The 15,319-nt window shown below is 38.3% G+C and overlaps 1 protein-coding gene across 2 annotated transcripts in view; it reads left to right on the top strand.

The window, feature by feature from the left end:
- The first annotated feature begins 1,568 nt into the window (after positions 1–1,568).
- Positions 1,569–15,319, top strand: part of LOC106541154 (signal transducer and activator of transcription 5B) — a 46,934-nt gene continuing 33,183 nt past the window's right edge. Inside the window, exon 1 of one of the 2 annotated variants that reach the window (XM_087713531.1) lies at positions 1,569–1,596. The gene's annotated coding sequence lies outside the window, so the exon portion shown is untranslated. Of the gene's footprint in view, positions 1,597–1,871; positions 1,994–15,319 lie in introns of those variants that run through there. The other variant, XM_014056509.2, reaches the window with a different exon arrangement.

Below are 15,319 nucleotides of genomic sequence, written 5' to 3' on the forward strand. Positions count from 1 at the left end.
CCACATACTATTACATTACATCACCTCCCTAATTCGTATCCATATTTGATATTAATTTAAATTAATTAATTAAAACTTCATTAAGTTTAGTTCCAAGATTCTTCTATTTTAGCTCACTGGAAATCTAGGAACCTGGAGATTTGGAAACACAGATTTCCAAGCAGATTATCTATTTCTGGAAGATCCTTCAGATTCTCTGTTCATGTTCCCAGAATGTGCATTTACAAGCTTCATCCTCTCTACTTGTTGGCTACTGTACCTTATTAGAACTGTTTCATAAATTCATAAACTGCCTGATCAATGATGTTCTATATTGACTGCTATATTTTAATTGCTTTGTAAGTTTATATAGGCATATAACATGAAAAGATAGAAAATGGCTGAGTTAGAACTGTAATATAAAAGAAAACCTTTCACATGTTTCTGTTTACTAGCACTGTACTACAGTTTACTAATATCATTACTATTATTACTGAATAACTTCAAGAACTCTGTTTTCTCCTTCAGCGACTTGCAAATTTGCTACAGGGGAGACCAACATTATTTCTCACAAGATTTTTATTCCAATTTTCTTGCTTCATACAAAATGTAGCTAGGGGACACAAATCTTCCTCATTAGTTTGCTCATATTGTCAAGACATTATTGTAGTTTAATACAAACAACATTGCAAACACAATGGAAAACTGTTAAGAAAGAAGGCTGAATAGTGCTCCAAATCTGTTAGAAATTATTTGCCTAGAAGCACTTTTGCAAACAAAAGACATGCTCATGTCATTACATGTTTCACTATAGGATACAGGCTGTCTATGCATGGCAAGGTTTTTGTGCCAAAAAATTTCACGAACCAATTAATTCTGGGAAACTCTTTCAAGGGAAAGTTAAAGAAGAAAAGTAGAGATTAAAAAATTAGATCTTTGCTCTGGTGTGTTGTGTATGTGTCCCTCTTAGTAGTGGTGGTGAGAACTCAGACTTATACAATGAGATTCAGTACCTGCTCAATAGGTTACAGCATGTGAACTCAGAAAACTGGGTTGTGTTTAGCAATGTTAATACTAATTGTCTGTTGAGCAAACCAGAAACCAAAATGAGGCCATGTTTCTGCCCCCACTCTCATAACTTACATACCCTATGAAAACTGTGTGTGTTGGACGGGAAAGACTACTCCAAACAGCAGCAACACAAGGGGGGGGGGATAAAAAGTGCGAAGACTTGTAAGATTGGGGTGATATAGTGCTGTGTAATGCTGACTTGTTTATTGAACTGGCCCATTTTCTAAATTCGATCGAGGTAAACAGGCTGAACTCCGAACCAGAAACCAAAACGAAACAACTTAAAACTAATGAAGTGTTCTAATGCAGCACCAAGCCCTTCAAAAAGCCCACCGGGCTAAGCGTACCGTATTACGCCAATTCTGAAGAGCGAAGAATTTGTGACAGCATCGCGGGCTGTAATCAAAGACTCCTGAGGCTGAAAGAAAGTACATTCATTGGGTTGGAGGTGGGGCCCTCGCTGCTACAAAAGTGAATGTGAGAGTGTACGGTTCCGGACGGGGAAGTGCGTGTGTGCGCGGTCGATGCACTGTTTGTGGGCCGAAGGTATAGTGTGCGAGTTGGGCTGGCGCGCTTTGGAGAGGGGCTGATGGGGAAGTTGTGCCTCTCGGTCGGGGTGAGGTTGGCACAGGCAGCGCTCCTCAAAGAAGGGAAAGCGGGCGGCGAGCGGCTGCTTGCAGCTGCCTTGACACTTCCACCACTTCTCTATCTGTATGAGGCTGCGACTAGGGGAGCTTCGACTATTCACACCGGCCCCCGCTTTCGGGCGGCAACGGAGGCGGGTCTGGTCGTGGGAGAGAGAGGGAGGGAGGCGGGTCGCGGAGGCAGGAAGGGCTGTGGCTGGAACCAAGGCTGTGGCGGGGGCAGGGCTGTGGGACGGAGCGAGGCCCGGAAAGAAAGGAGGACCCTGACTGCGGAACCGGGCTGGGCCGTGCCGGCCCAGGTAAGAGACCGGAGTTGTGGGTGCAGGAAGTGAAAAGGGCGACGAAAAACATACCCGCGCCGCGGCTGGGACACCATGCCGCTTGCATGTAGTGGAAACCAAATATCCTGCGAAGGAGACGGGTGTATATTTCATTCCCCCCTCCCCTCAATAAATTAAAAGATGTGCATGTCCCTTTATGAGCCGAACCCGAAAAGGCCGTTTAGCTGAATAGTAATATTTTAGTTTAGGCACGTGCAAACCGCTTTATGTTTACCTGGGAACAGTTAACCCGCGCGCGCGGGCGCGCGGCTAACCCGTGTTTCCTCGTATGTGTGTGTCACTAAGATACGTATGGCTGTAATCTTAACGTGATTGGCTCCCTTTGTGTATACGCAAATGGTGGTAAATACTTGCCACTGAGTGACACGTGCAGGGGTTGAACCCCCTAGCGTGTGTTGTGAACAAGATAAGGTTGCCCTGTTTTCTTGTGGAAGTTATTTGAAACGACAGAATTAACGGGGTGCAGTTTTCACAAAGCAGCCGTGTATCTCCGACTCTACACGTAAAGGTCTAACATGCCACCAGGCATGTTAGGAAAAATGTTGTTTATCAAATCGACGAATCACTTTCCAAAGAAGTGACGCTAGTCTAGGGCGATTTGGGGGCAAGGTGCTTTCAGTGTTCCGCCTACAAGCGCACACTCAGCGCCCCCTTTCCGAAGAGAAGAAAAAAGCTATTCAGCTCCTAACTGCAAGCAGTGACAAATTCCATGGTGTTTTTAAAAATATATCATGGGTATAATGCTGGAATTGATGGCCCACATGGGCTGCGCTGCCATGTATCGTCTTAGCCGGTTCGTAGAGGCAACCCCATCTATCGGAGCTAAATTGCATAAACTCAAAACTACTATTTGTTTTTGCATTGAAAATAGGTTGCTATACAACCCTTGCTCAAGATAAATTCTTGGGCTGATGAATTTTTTAAATGTTAAGTTGGCTGAAGATTGCAGAGTTTGTTAGTTTACTTTTTGTTGTCTGTTTTCCCTGTTGAGCTGTAAACAGAATATGTACGCTAGAGAAAGGGAATGTTTATGTTTCAGTTCCAGAAGCAATAAATCTGCATGCAGATTTCCCCCTCTCTCTCTTCCCCAAGTTGTTATGGTCAGTTTCAATTTCAAAGCAGTGTCATTTGGGCAAGTGCCTTCTCTCCTGCCTGTCTAAGGCTTGGTGTCTTGCCTTTTCTTGTGGCTTTTGATAGTTAAGGTACTAATCCAAGAAGCAGGAATTCTTTCTCAAATTCTCAAAGCCAGCCCTTGAAATTCTCTGCTGCTTGTTGAGTTAAAATAGTTGCACAGATGTTGACATCACTGTATTTCTTTCCACTGTGATTGTGAGAGGATGTGGCCTCTGCTGAACAATGTACAACTTTCTTAATTGTCCCAAAGGTACTTATTCAAGATGAAACTGGACATTCTGGCTTTTCTTTGAAGATATTTCATTTGTCATCCAAGAAACCTCTTCAAGCTGAAGAAATGTCTTGGATAAGAAGTGAAACATCTTCAAAGAAAAATCAGAAAGTGCAGTTGGCTATTGAAAAAGCACCTTTGGGACAACTATGACCTGGATGACTGAGAATCTCCATAAACTTTCTTAATTATTTTTATTTATTTATCAAATTTATATGTCACTCATCTCACAATGTGAGACAACACTTAAGCACCTCACACATTTCTTTGTTTTTTTAAAAAATCTGCTTTTAAAACCTGAACTGAAATAATAATGAAATAAATAATAACTTTCCCAGTGTTCCTGCAACATTTATTTTCACAAAACCACAAGTGAGCATGATTTCATTTGCAATTTTTGTATATTTTTTTCCTCATATAGTTTATTTAAAAAGATTTATATACTGCTTTCCAAATAGTATTTACAGACAGTTTATCCTGGTCCACCCAAAGAGGCAAAGTTATCAGATAATAGTTAGATAATTAACTATTTTGAAAGCCTAAACAAATAAAATGTATTGTCTGATTCAAAAAGTCCACGTGACAGAAGTTCACTTTCATAAATAGGGCCACATTCATCTGACCTGCCAAGGTCTTTTGCATGGAAGGAAGCGTACAGATATGATCCATGGAGTTGGCAAAATGGAAGAATCCCAATTCTTTGGGTATGTAGGTCTAAGAACACGTTAGGGCTTATGGAAAGCTCTTACATTTTGAACGGGATAGAAACCAGGGAAAGATAGCCTCATAATCTATTTTATACACTTTGCTAATACAAGCTTAGGTAAAATTTATTGATGCTGTGTTTCTCTTATTTTTATTATTATTTTCACACTGTAAAGTCTATATGTATTTTAATTTCTATAATTTCATATGGTTACTTTGTTTTTTATTTTATCTCCACTTAGGCAAGTTTTAACAGTGATAAGTAGCATTTGGGAGGGGGACAATTGCTCCCATTTAGTAAATTTGTAGCTAAATTCTAAAACAGATTTATCTATGTGTATATCTACATCTATATTTATTTCTGTCTCCATATCTATAGCTATAGAGCTATAGAGCATTTGTCTTTAAATGCCACTAAAGTACTGTGGAAAGTCATCTAGTGTTAATTTCTTTGACTAATTCAGGTCTTACTTATCATTTTGTTTTTAGAAGTTTTCATTTTATATTGCAATGCTCTGAGGTAATTTTAGGTGAGAAAAAATGTTATTTGGCCAGTCTCTGGCAAGGAAAGGCAAACTTTGAGGTCTGGGACATATTTGGAATTATAACTGGTTGTGTTATATAAAATGGTCACCATAGAATACTTGCCTATTAACAAAATGGCTACCAGTCTGAGCATCATCAGTCACAAATCCAATTTATTGGAAATCCAACTAGACCTCCAGGATAATTTCTATCATCCCATTGGCACTTTTGTGAGGTCCAAATACTTTCTGGCACATAAATAAAATGCTAGAGGCTGATGATTTCCTTTGTAGTATGCCAGCTTCCTGTTTATGTTTTTTTAATTATTTTTTAAATGCAACTGGACATTCAGAAAGAAATAAAAATGGAAGCTTTCAAATTCTCTGGACCTCTTTGTGAGACCAATTATAGGGAACAAATGAAATCTAAAAAATTACACCAGAGGTTCAAGCTATGAAGTGTGAAATTTAAAGTCATTCCCAACATAAAGACTCTGGACTGATACTAAATATAGATTTAGTATCAAATTACACTCAGCATTATGGATAAAAGAAATGGATGTACCTCTCAACACTGAAAATACAAATACTTTCATGCCTAGTATGAAATAGCTTATGTACACAAAAATAGCTTATGTACACACATCTGTCACACATTCAAGATACTGAAACATCTAAAACAATATAATTAACATGTTTTCTTTCTTCCTTTCTGTCTTCTGCCTATTACAATAGTCAGTATTTTTGTATTATATCAGTGCTTTATGGCTGAAGATTTTGTATGCAAGTATTGAATGAAAAATAGATTTTCTGTTCCCGTATATTGGCAATTATTGAGGCACATTTCAGTTTACAGCACACTTTGAGCAGCTATTCATTGGTAAGTTAATTCCCCCTGCTCTTAAGTGAATAATTTACAAATACTGTCCCCTTATATAAGTGTGTGAATTTTCTTTTTATTTCTTTTGCAAAGTGTCCTTTAGATTTATAACTGCATTATTTTTATAAGCATAGGTAGTGGCCTTTTAGCTACATAAACTAATTCAATATCAGTCGGTGCAGCATATGTCATCGCTTATCCTTACACTATATCGTCCTATGTAATCAATGTAAATTCCTTAAAAAAGCAGGAAAGTAGAACCATAAAATTATTGATTTTTTTAAATATAGGATATTTTTTGTAATAGCATATTGTTTTTCCCCTAAAGAATAAACTAAAGAGTATTAGAAAACTAATCCAAGTTTTATATTTATATTTATATGGGGCAGTTTACCTTATGTCTTAAGTAAAGTAAAAGTACTTTTGATTACTTTTATAATTAGACTTATTTCTAGGAAGAGGAAAATAATTCAACCTTGAGGAAGAGTTCATCAGCATTGCCTTGTCTTGTCCTAAGGGTAGAGAGATGGACTACTCTTGTCCTAAGTGTAGAGGACTACTATGAGAAGAACTGATAGTAGGATAACTTTGTTCATATTTATGCACATGTGATGACCTAGCTCTTTTGAGAAGTCTATAATATTGGGAAATACAGTAATAAGATGTTTAGCAGCAAGTGGGTAGACTCTAGTTTGAGTAGCAATGGGTGCATTGTTGGGATCAGGTTGGGGACTGGAGAAAATTGTATGACTAAGAATTAACACATAATCATATGACATCAATCAATCAAGACAATTTCAGAAGGAGTGATCTCATTGTAGAAAATCTAAAAAGTCTAAAAAAATCATTCTGCAGTGAAAAAATGAAATCAAAGAACTTTAGTTATAATTAGAATCTGGCCACAGGTTGTGCACCTATAGATTGTCAGAGCATTCCCATTTTATTTTTGTATATTTTAATGTTCAACAGGGTTGATCAAGAGCTCCAGTCAAGGATAAGAAATCTTGGAGATAGGTGCTCTAAAAATCTATAGCCACCTATATTTCAGTCAATGCTTTTACATAACGTCTGCTTGGGTCATTTATTTTGTCCTCCACTTCCATGATAAAACTGTGTAATTTATATAGCATAAAGGAAATAAAAGTTTTCTTGATCAAGACCTAAAGTTCAGGGTATGACACAAAGATAGACATTATTACCTAAGGATTGCTTGGAAATATTGCTCAAATTTGCTTTTTGCCATATTATAAAATTGGCAAATTACTACCATGCAAGTGGAAGTACACAAACACTTCAGTAGGAAGGTAACAGTGTTCAAACCACCTTGATGTATAGTCATGTTGGCTACATGACCACAGAAATATATTTGGATAAAGTTAGTACACACACACACACCCCTTTCCACTCCCTCCTCCAGGTTCTACATATTCCTCCAATCTCTCCCAATTTGTCTTTCATATCTTGCACCATTTTTGTTGCCAATCTCTGGACTTCCTCAATCTTAATTGATATCTTTTTAAAGTGAAGTCCCCAGAACAGGACGCAGTATTCAGATGGGATCTCATTATAGCCCTCTATAGCAGGATTATGACCTCCTTTTTCCTCCTGGTGATCCTCTAGTGATCCATCCCATAATTTTGTTGGCCTTCGCAGATGCCCAGCCACACTGTTTGCTCTTTTTGCAGTCATCTGCTATGAGCACGCCTAAATCCTTTACTTTTGTTGTTCTGTCTAACACTGTACCGTTGATACTGTGCTTTGCCAGAGGATTCTTTTTCACCAAGTATATGATCTTATACTTAGATTTAGATTTAGATTTATTTTATTTGTATGCCGCCCTTTTCTGGGAGGGACTCAGGGCGGCGAACAACTCAAAAGGGGGAAAGGGAACATAGAACACAATACAAGTAATTAAAATAACCAGGAATCAAACACCACACAGGTCGAGAGGGGAGGGGAACTCATCAACCCCAGGCCTGCCGGCACAGCCAGGTTTTAACGGCTTTCCGGAAGGCCTGGGGAGAGGTGAGGGTCCGAATCTCCGCGGGGAGTTTGTTCCAAAGGGCCGGAGCTGCCACAGAGAAGGCCCTCCCTCGGGTGGTAGCCAGATGGCATTGGCTGGTGGACGGAACCTGGAGGAGGCCGACCCTGTGTGATCTAACGGGTCTTTGGAGGTAATTGGCAGCAGGCGGTCTCTCAACACTGAAACACTGAACCGCAGTTTTCTTATTTTTGATCAATTTTCCAGCAATGCCAAATCATTTTCTATGTTATGAATATCTCCAAGAATATCACACGCCTTTATTATTACAGAACTTTGTGTCAACAGCAAAAACCTTACCTAGCAATCCTTCTGTTATATCACTTTCAAATGCATTAAGTAGAATAGGACCTAGGACTAAGCCTTGTGGTACACCTTTTGTGACTGGCCTTTGCTCAGACAGTGCCCCATTAACAATCACTCACTGAGATCTATCCATGAGCCAACTTTCTATCCACTGAACCACCCAATGGTTAAGCCCTAGCCTGTACAATGAACTCATGATGTGGAAATGTATCAAAAGTTTTGCTAAAATCCAAATCTACAGTACCACCTTCATCCAAAAACTGGTGACATAGTTTTAAAAAGTCAATCAGGTTGATGTGACATGATCTGCCCTCGGTAAGGGCAAGCTGTTTGGGTCTTTTATGGGGAGGGGGGGTTGTGGGGGTTATGTGGGTTTTAGTCTTCTCTACACTTCTCCTTCAATACAGTTTCTAATTTTCAGCTATTCTGAAAAGTAATGTTGTCTTTCCCCTTTCGATTATCTGCTAGTTGAGCTCTAATACAATTTAAGCAGATTTTTGACAAGGGATGTAAACATGTTGATTGGTTGATCTATGTTCCTGTTTTGCTCTGGAGAATCCCATTTTAGAGTATGAGACAAATCTGATCACAAAAAAATTTGTGGCAGATTGGGTTTCAGTTTTAGCCACATTTCTTGGCCACACCTTCACACATATGCTGATCCTGAGTTAATAGAGTGGATGAATAGCGGAACTAATTTAGTGAGTGACAACTGGAGAAATTCAGCAATACCAGCAAGAATGGCTGTTTTTGTATTATTTTATGATTACTACGGAAGTGCCTCTAACTATTCAGTAATACACCAGAATAAGTCATAATGTACTTTATTTTGGTTGAGTGTGATCTGTGAAACTTGCTACAGATTAACTCTGTTATGATTTTTTTTAAATCTTTTTTCTATTTCTTAGTTTCTACATTTGTTCTTTTTTGTTATATTCATTACAATGATAATTTCTTTATAATTAAATTACATTAGCGTATAATATAAATGCCATATATATTTCAAAAAAATATATGATGTCTATATTATATACTAATGTAATTCCTAGAAAATACAAATTGTGCTCTGGAATGTATGAAGATGCAGCTCCTTAAAGCAGCTGTGCCTTTTCTTTGAAAAAGATGGCTGCTTTAAAAAGATTGCAGAAACGAACTGAAGTAGTGGTCCTACATAATGCCAACCATCTGTCTGAAACTGGTCCTGAAACATTGCACAGCCCTGATAACTAATACTGTAGTTGATGAAAGCAAATATACATTATAGAAGTCAAATATGAAAAGGGGAGAAGAAGATAAAATGTAATATAATATATGTAAATTATAAGCATATAAGAATAGTTTTAGCAACTATTAGGCTGTTCAGTATGAATTTACTGAAAATAAATTCCCTTTCCTATTCTGTCTAGTTTTTGTTCAGTATATTCCCAATACATATTCCATTCATTAAACAATACATTGTACTTTTAGTTACATATTTAAAAGGACATTTTAAGTATTAGGGAAATTATAACAATTTATTGTCACATGCAGTGGCAAATTATGTACTTTTTTCAGTCTTTTTCTTCATTGTTGTAATCCTGGTGAAGTTTATATACATGCACCCAAGAGAAAAACTAGTGCCAATGCATTTATATTTGTCAGAAAAAGAGCATCCAATGAAAAAATAAACCACCTTATGTTTTATCTTTATAGTTATAATCTCTGTATTCATGTCTGTTAGCTACAGTTTAACTCTACATAGTGTCATAGTATAAAGTTGATGGCAGGAGGAATTTGATTTTTAAAACTAATTGTAAAAATAAAAACAAATGGAAAAAATCAGGAACGCAGCCTGTTCTTAAAAAGTGACAACTCCTATGAGATTTCAAGATGCTTCTATGTTAGAACTTTTTCTGTACAATGTCTCTATCCCTTCACACATTTTATACAGGATTCAAGTCAGTGATGGGATTCAGCCAGTTTGCACCACTTCTGGAGTTTCTGAGCAATTTGGTGAAGTGGTTGTTGGAAGAAATCATTAGGATAAAGAACTGGTTGTTAAATTATTTGAATCCCACCACTGGTTCAAGTGATGATGATGCTTCTACTGCTAAAATTAATATGTCCTTTTTCTTTTACAGAAAATAAAACAGACTCTCATAAGGAGGAAAAGTTAAATCAGACTACACTGTACACTTATTGATAACAAATGAGTGACAAATTTGAGGAGACCTTTTCATTTGATAAGGTTTCAGCCTTTATGGCATGTTAGCTCACAGTATTGGGTAAGATATCAGACTGCATTTCATTTATACCAACAGATATGACACATGGTTGTCTTTCTGTATTGGGTAAATATTTGTGACTATTACTTCATTATGCAATAACTCAAGATATTGTGTAATATGTGAGTTTGCAAGCTAGAAAATGTACATTTTTATTTTATTCTTTTCTTTTTTCTTTGAAAGAATGAAATATTAAACCAGCAGCCAAAGCCAAATGTTCAGTTTTTTTTTTAAAAAAGAAACCATAAAAATAGACACACAAGCATAATTGGAGAGGCACTGTCCTCTTTTAAAAGGCATTCTAATTTATTATTTTTCAGCAGGAACTGCTTTGAAGAATTACACATTATTGCTATTCTTGCAGAGTTTTCCTTTTTAAACAATTTCTGCCAATTAGGAATGATTGGAAAAATGGGCAAGGTAGCCTGCTATTTGGATGGTGATAAAAGGTAAAGTACTCAAAAATCATTTGTTGGAAAAGTAAAAGCTTTGCTTTACTAGATTCCCCAGCTCCTTTAAAAAAAATGTTCTGATTTTGCAAGTCTGTAGAGATTCTCAGTCATCCAGGTCACAGGTGCTTTTTCAGGAGGGAATTGGACATTCTTGTTTTTTCTTTTGAAGATGTTTTGCTTCTCATCCATGAAGCTTCTTCAGCTGTGACAGGATAGTGGGGAATGGAAGGATTTATATTCCTTGCAGACAGCAAGCAATTTGCATCCTTTTAGAGGGTTGTTAAAGTACTTGGAGCTTTATCTGTGTCTTCCAGGTCACCTGAGTTGTGCTCCTGGTTCGTGTAGTCCAGTGGTCCCCAACCTTTTTATCGCCGCGGACCAGTCAGCCTTTGATAATTTTACCGTGGCCCGCTGAGCGCGCGCAGGGGTGATGGGGCGTTGTTCGCGACGACACATTGATTGTTTATATATCAGATTGTTTTGATTAAACAACTTTTATTTTATTGTATTTAAACATGCCTTACAAAATAAAATACAATTACATAAATATAAAGTGCAAGGCTACGCTACTAGCGCTGTCTACGCTAGCCCTACGTAGCTGCGCAGGCGCTCTTAGGTTTTTTTCAGGAATCGGCCAGCGCTGAAGCGCTGAAAAGGAATGAGAAGGGCGGCGCTGGACACAGGGGGGCGGTGGGCAGCTGGTGACGTCAGAGTGCCACCAGCGGTCCAGTAACACCCCTTGTGCCAGTTAGCCCTAATTTGCATACAGAAAGAAACTATGGCCCCCGGCCGCTGCAGCGATCATGGCCCCCGGCCGCTGCAGCGATCATGGCCCCCGGCCGCTGCAGCGATCATGGCCCCCGGCCGCTGTGCGGCCCGGTGCCAGGTACTCCACGGCCCGGCACCGGTTCGCGGACCGGGAGTTGGGGATCACTGGTGTAGTCCCTCTGGAAATTCATTCCTACTCCCACATCATTCAAAGGCTGTTCATCCCAAATTGTGCAGCTAAACGTCTGTAGAGATTCTCACATCCAACTGTTCTCTTTGTTTTTCTCATGTTTCATGTGCACAGCCAGCTAGATCATTCCATTTGAGAAGTTTTGTTGGCTAGGTACATTATTGGTGAAGGAAGAGGCATTTGAAAATGCAATGCCAAAGCTTCCTGATAGCAAAGTAGCAGGACAGCTTGTTTTACTTGTCCAGGAGAAGGGGTAGAAATCAGGGGTGGGTTCCAGCAGGCACTACTGCCAGTTTGCTCGTGTGCGTGCTATGCGCACGCACATATACAATGCAATTAAAATTGTTCTGTGCATGCGCAGAATTGAAAAACAAGATGATGGCACCTATGGTGCCAACCAGAGAACTGGTAAGTCTGGGTCACTGCCAGTTCCAGCTACCTGGGCCGCCAAACCACTGGTTTGGCCGAATCGATCCTAACCAGTAGGAACCCACCACTGATAGAAATACAGTATGAGAATATTGTAGAGCACACTGCAGTAGCCGCAAAGATATAGTCCAAGTCTTGCTGGAAACAAGTCTCCTCTTGTGGAGTCTTTGGTGCTTTCTGAGTCTGAGTGCTTGCCTGTAGACATTTGTTTTTCAGACTAAGTAACATCTTCAGTGCTAGAAAGAAGCGAGTTTGCTCTCTGTTTATATAGTAGATTGATTTGTCTGTGTTGATGGGCAGTTGTTTTCTCCTTGGTAGTTCTTTAATTAAGGCATTGTTTACTGCTTGATTGTTTGTCCTGGTATCCTGGTATTAATCTCTGATTATCTGGATTTTGATTGCAGGTGAGGAGATGTTCTGGTCTTTTTGTTTCTGTTTTGTTTCTTTTAAATTGTTTATTTTAAATAGTTTGTTTTAAATGGCAGGAACACCAGCTCTATGTGCCAATTGATTGCTGATTTGTCTAAGGGCCAAGTTTCCAGAAATTCCATAGCATTTTTGAATTTAGCTTGGTGTTGGATTCTCATGGTTTCCCAGTTGAAACTATGATTAAGACTGTTCACATGTTGAAATTGAAGTGTTTTTCATTCTTTCTTTTGACCGCTGATTAGTGCTTGTGGATGTACTCTGCTAATTTTCTGCCTATTTGTCTTGTGTAGTGGTTGTTACAATCATTTTACATGACTCCTGTTATACATGACTCCTGTTATGAATATATACATGGCTCCTGTTTTTTCTTCTATTAAGACTACTAGGTCTTTTTGTGTATTCAAGATACTTTGGAGAGATTTAGTTTGTTTGCTTGCTACAAAGATACAATGGTTGGAATAGCTTGTTAATTGCTTCTGAGAAGTTTTGTTAGTATGGCAGTATTATTTTGTTCATAATTTGTGCTGGTTGTGCTGTGGTAGGTTGAGAAAAAAGTAACAAACTTTTTGATAAAGTTGTGTGGATATCCATTTTGTTATGTAGTGATGATTATCAGTTTAGATCAGTGATTCTTAATCTGTTTGATCCAATTACCCCTTTTTTTCAATCTCAAATAATGTCATTACTCCCCTCCCTCCCCAAAAGCTAGATTAATGTTTTATGTAAGTGTCTTTGCAGCCCCAAACTGGATCCTTAACTCACAAACATGCAATTATTAATTGTCCATTACCCTAGAATATTCCCCCATTATGCCTTGAGAGTGGTTTCCCCCTGTTTAAGAATCACTGATACAGGCAGCTTTATGGAACAGAGATCTCCCATTAGCTAGGAGTCATGATCTACTTTTCTCCAATAATGGTGGCAATGTATGTCAGTAGTTCTTTGGTATCAATCTGAAAAATTAGATCTATATTTAATTTTTTCACTATATGATACATCATTATCTTTAGACATTATTTTAAAATTTCTACTAGTATTTGTATTATTCATGGCTGATTTTTGTTGCCCTTTGGCATTGTGAATGACATGTTCAGAGCCAGATATCCCAAAATCTTAAATATCTTAATTGATTTCTGCATGCAGAAATCTCATTTTTGTCCTTAGAACACTTTAACATATTTTTGGGGTTTTAATCAGCTTTCTCAGCTCTCTCTCTCTCTCTCTCTCTCTCCCTCCCTCCCTCCCTCCCTCCCTCCCTCCCTCCCTCATACACACACACACACACACAGTCTCTCTCTCTCTCTCTCTCTCTCTCTCTCTCTCTCTCTCACTCTCTCTCTCTCTCTTACTCACTAGCATCTTAATGGTATGTAACTTCCTTCCTTTGTTTTTAGCCCCCTCCTCTTCATTTTTCCTCTTACCTCATTGCCAGTTCTCCCCCCCCTTCTCAGCTGATCTATATTTCACGTCATTCACATGAATATATTTTAGGGATTCTTCTTTCCTTTTTTCCATTGATCTCCAAGTCTTTTTAAAAATATTTTGTTCTAATCTTAGCATCTCTCAAAGGCTGCTGATGCATTTTCTGATGCTATTTATTACTTTTTTCACTCTCTTCTGATATTTTAAAATAGAATATCATGTCACAGATTTGATATATTTTCACCCCTTTTCCTTTCTCTTCATAATTTCTGAAGTGGAGCTGTTGCACATTTCTAAAAACTAAAAATTGTTTGATAATTTTAGCTGAGTTTTGTCTTTCTTGAAAGTAAGAGCTATTTCTATCCATGAACTATGTAATTATATTAATGAGTTATATTAATTCATTGAGGCCAAACAGTAGCTCAGTTTTATAAATTTCTGGGTTAATGCATGATTAATATTTTTAGAGAGTGATACATATGCGCATGTACACATGTACTGCTATCTAAGCACACTATAATATATACAAAATCATAGTGAGAATTATTATACTTCTTCCTGGGCAATCATCCAGTCATTTGATGAGACAGATAAGGCACTGGTTATCATAAAAGGATATGCCACCGCAGTATGATTGTCATGGTTTTCTTCACAAAGCCATGAAGAAGCCAAGATTTGTTAAATTACTGTATGTACAGAATACAATCATTACCAGATAATCATAGATATTTATCATCCTGGTGAGATGTTGTATTCTTATTGCTGCTGTACTGTGATTGGCTTTAATCTGTAGCTTGTCCATTCATGAAATTCATTCTGGCCTTACATTTGAAGTTTCAGGTGCTCTTCCAACTTTCCATGCATTGTTAGGATGTGATATTACAACCTTAATGCTGGTTATAGAAAGAAAACTAGTCCCAAGGAATTCTTTGCCAGAACTAATTGATGCTGTACTAAGGTAGGCATGCTCCTCATTTAACATTTGAGCTAGTCATCACATTATTGTATTATGTATTGTGACTACCACTATAAAGAAATTGATGGCAAAATATATTCTACTGGAGTGATTAGGAGCCGAGGTGGCGCAGTGGTTAAATGCAGCACTGCAGGCTACTTCAGCTGACTGCAGTTCTGCAGTTCGGCTGTTCAAATCTCACCGGCTCAAAGTTGACTCAGCCTTCCATCCTTCCGAGGTGGGTGAAATGAGGACCCGGATTGTTGTTGGGGGCAATACGCTGACTCTGTAAACCGCTTAGAGAGGGCTGAAAGCCCTGTGAAGCGGTATATAAGTCTAACTGCTGCTATTATAGTAGGGGCTGTTCCCAAGTCTTTTTGTTTCTAAAAAGTTGAGATTTGAAGGGATGATATAAGATCTTTTGGATAATATTCCCTTTAGCTTTTCAAACAAGGTTTCTGCATCTTATGGCCAAACAGTTAATGAGCAGAAGGAAAGCAAATTTGAAAGGACT

Source organism: Thamnophis sirtalis, unplaced genomic scaffold (genome assembly GCF_051295495.1).
Source record: "Thamnophis sirtalis isolate CommonGarterSnake01/CBP01778 unplaced genomic scaffold, rThaSir2_p1.2 scaffold_4, whole genome shotgun sequence".
In the NCBI taxonomy this organism is placed as follows: domain Eukaryota; kingdom Metazoa; phylum Chordata; class Lepidosauria; order Squamata; family Natricidae; genus Thamnophis; species Thamnophis sirtalis.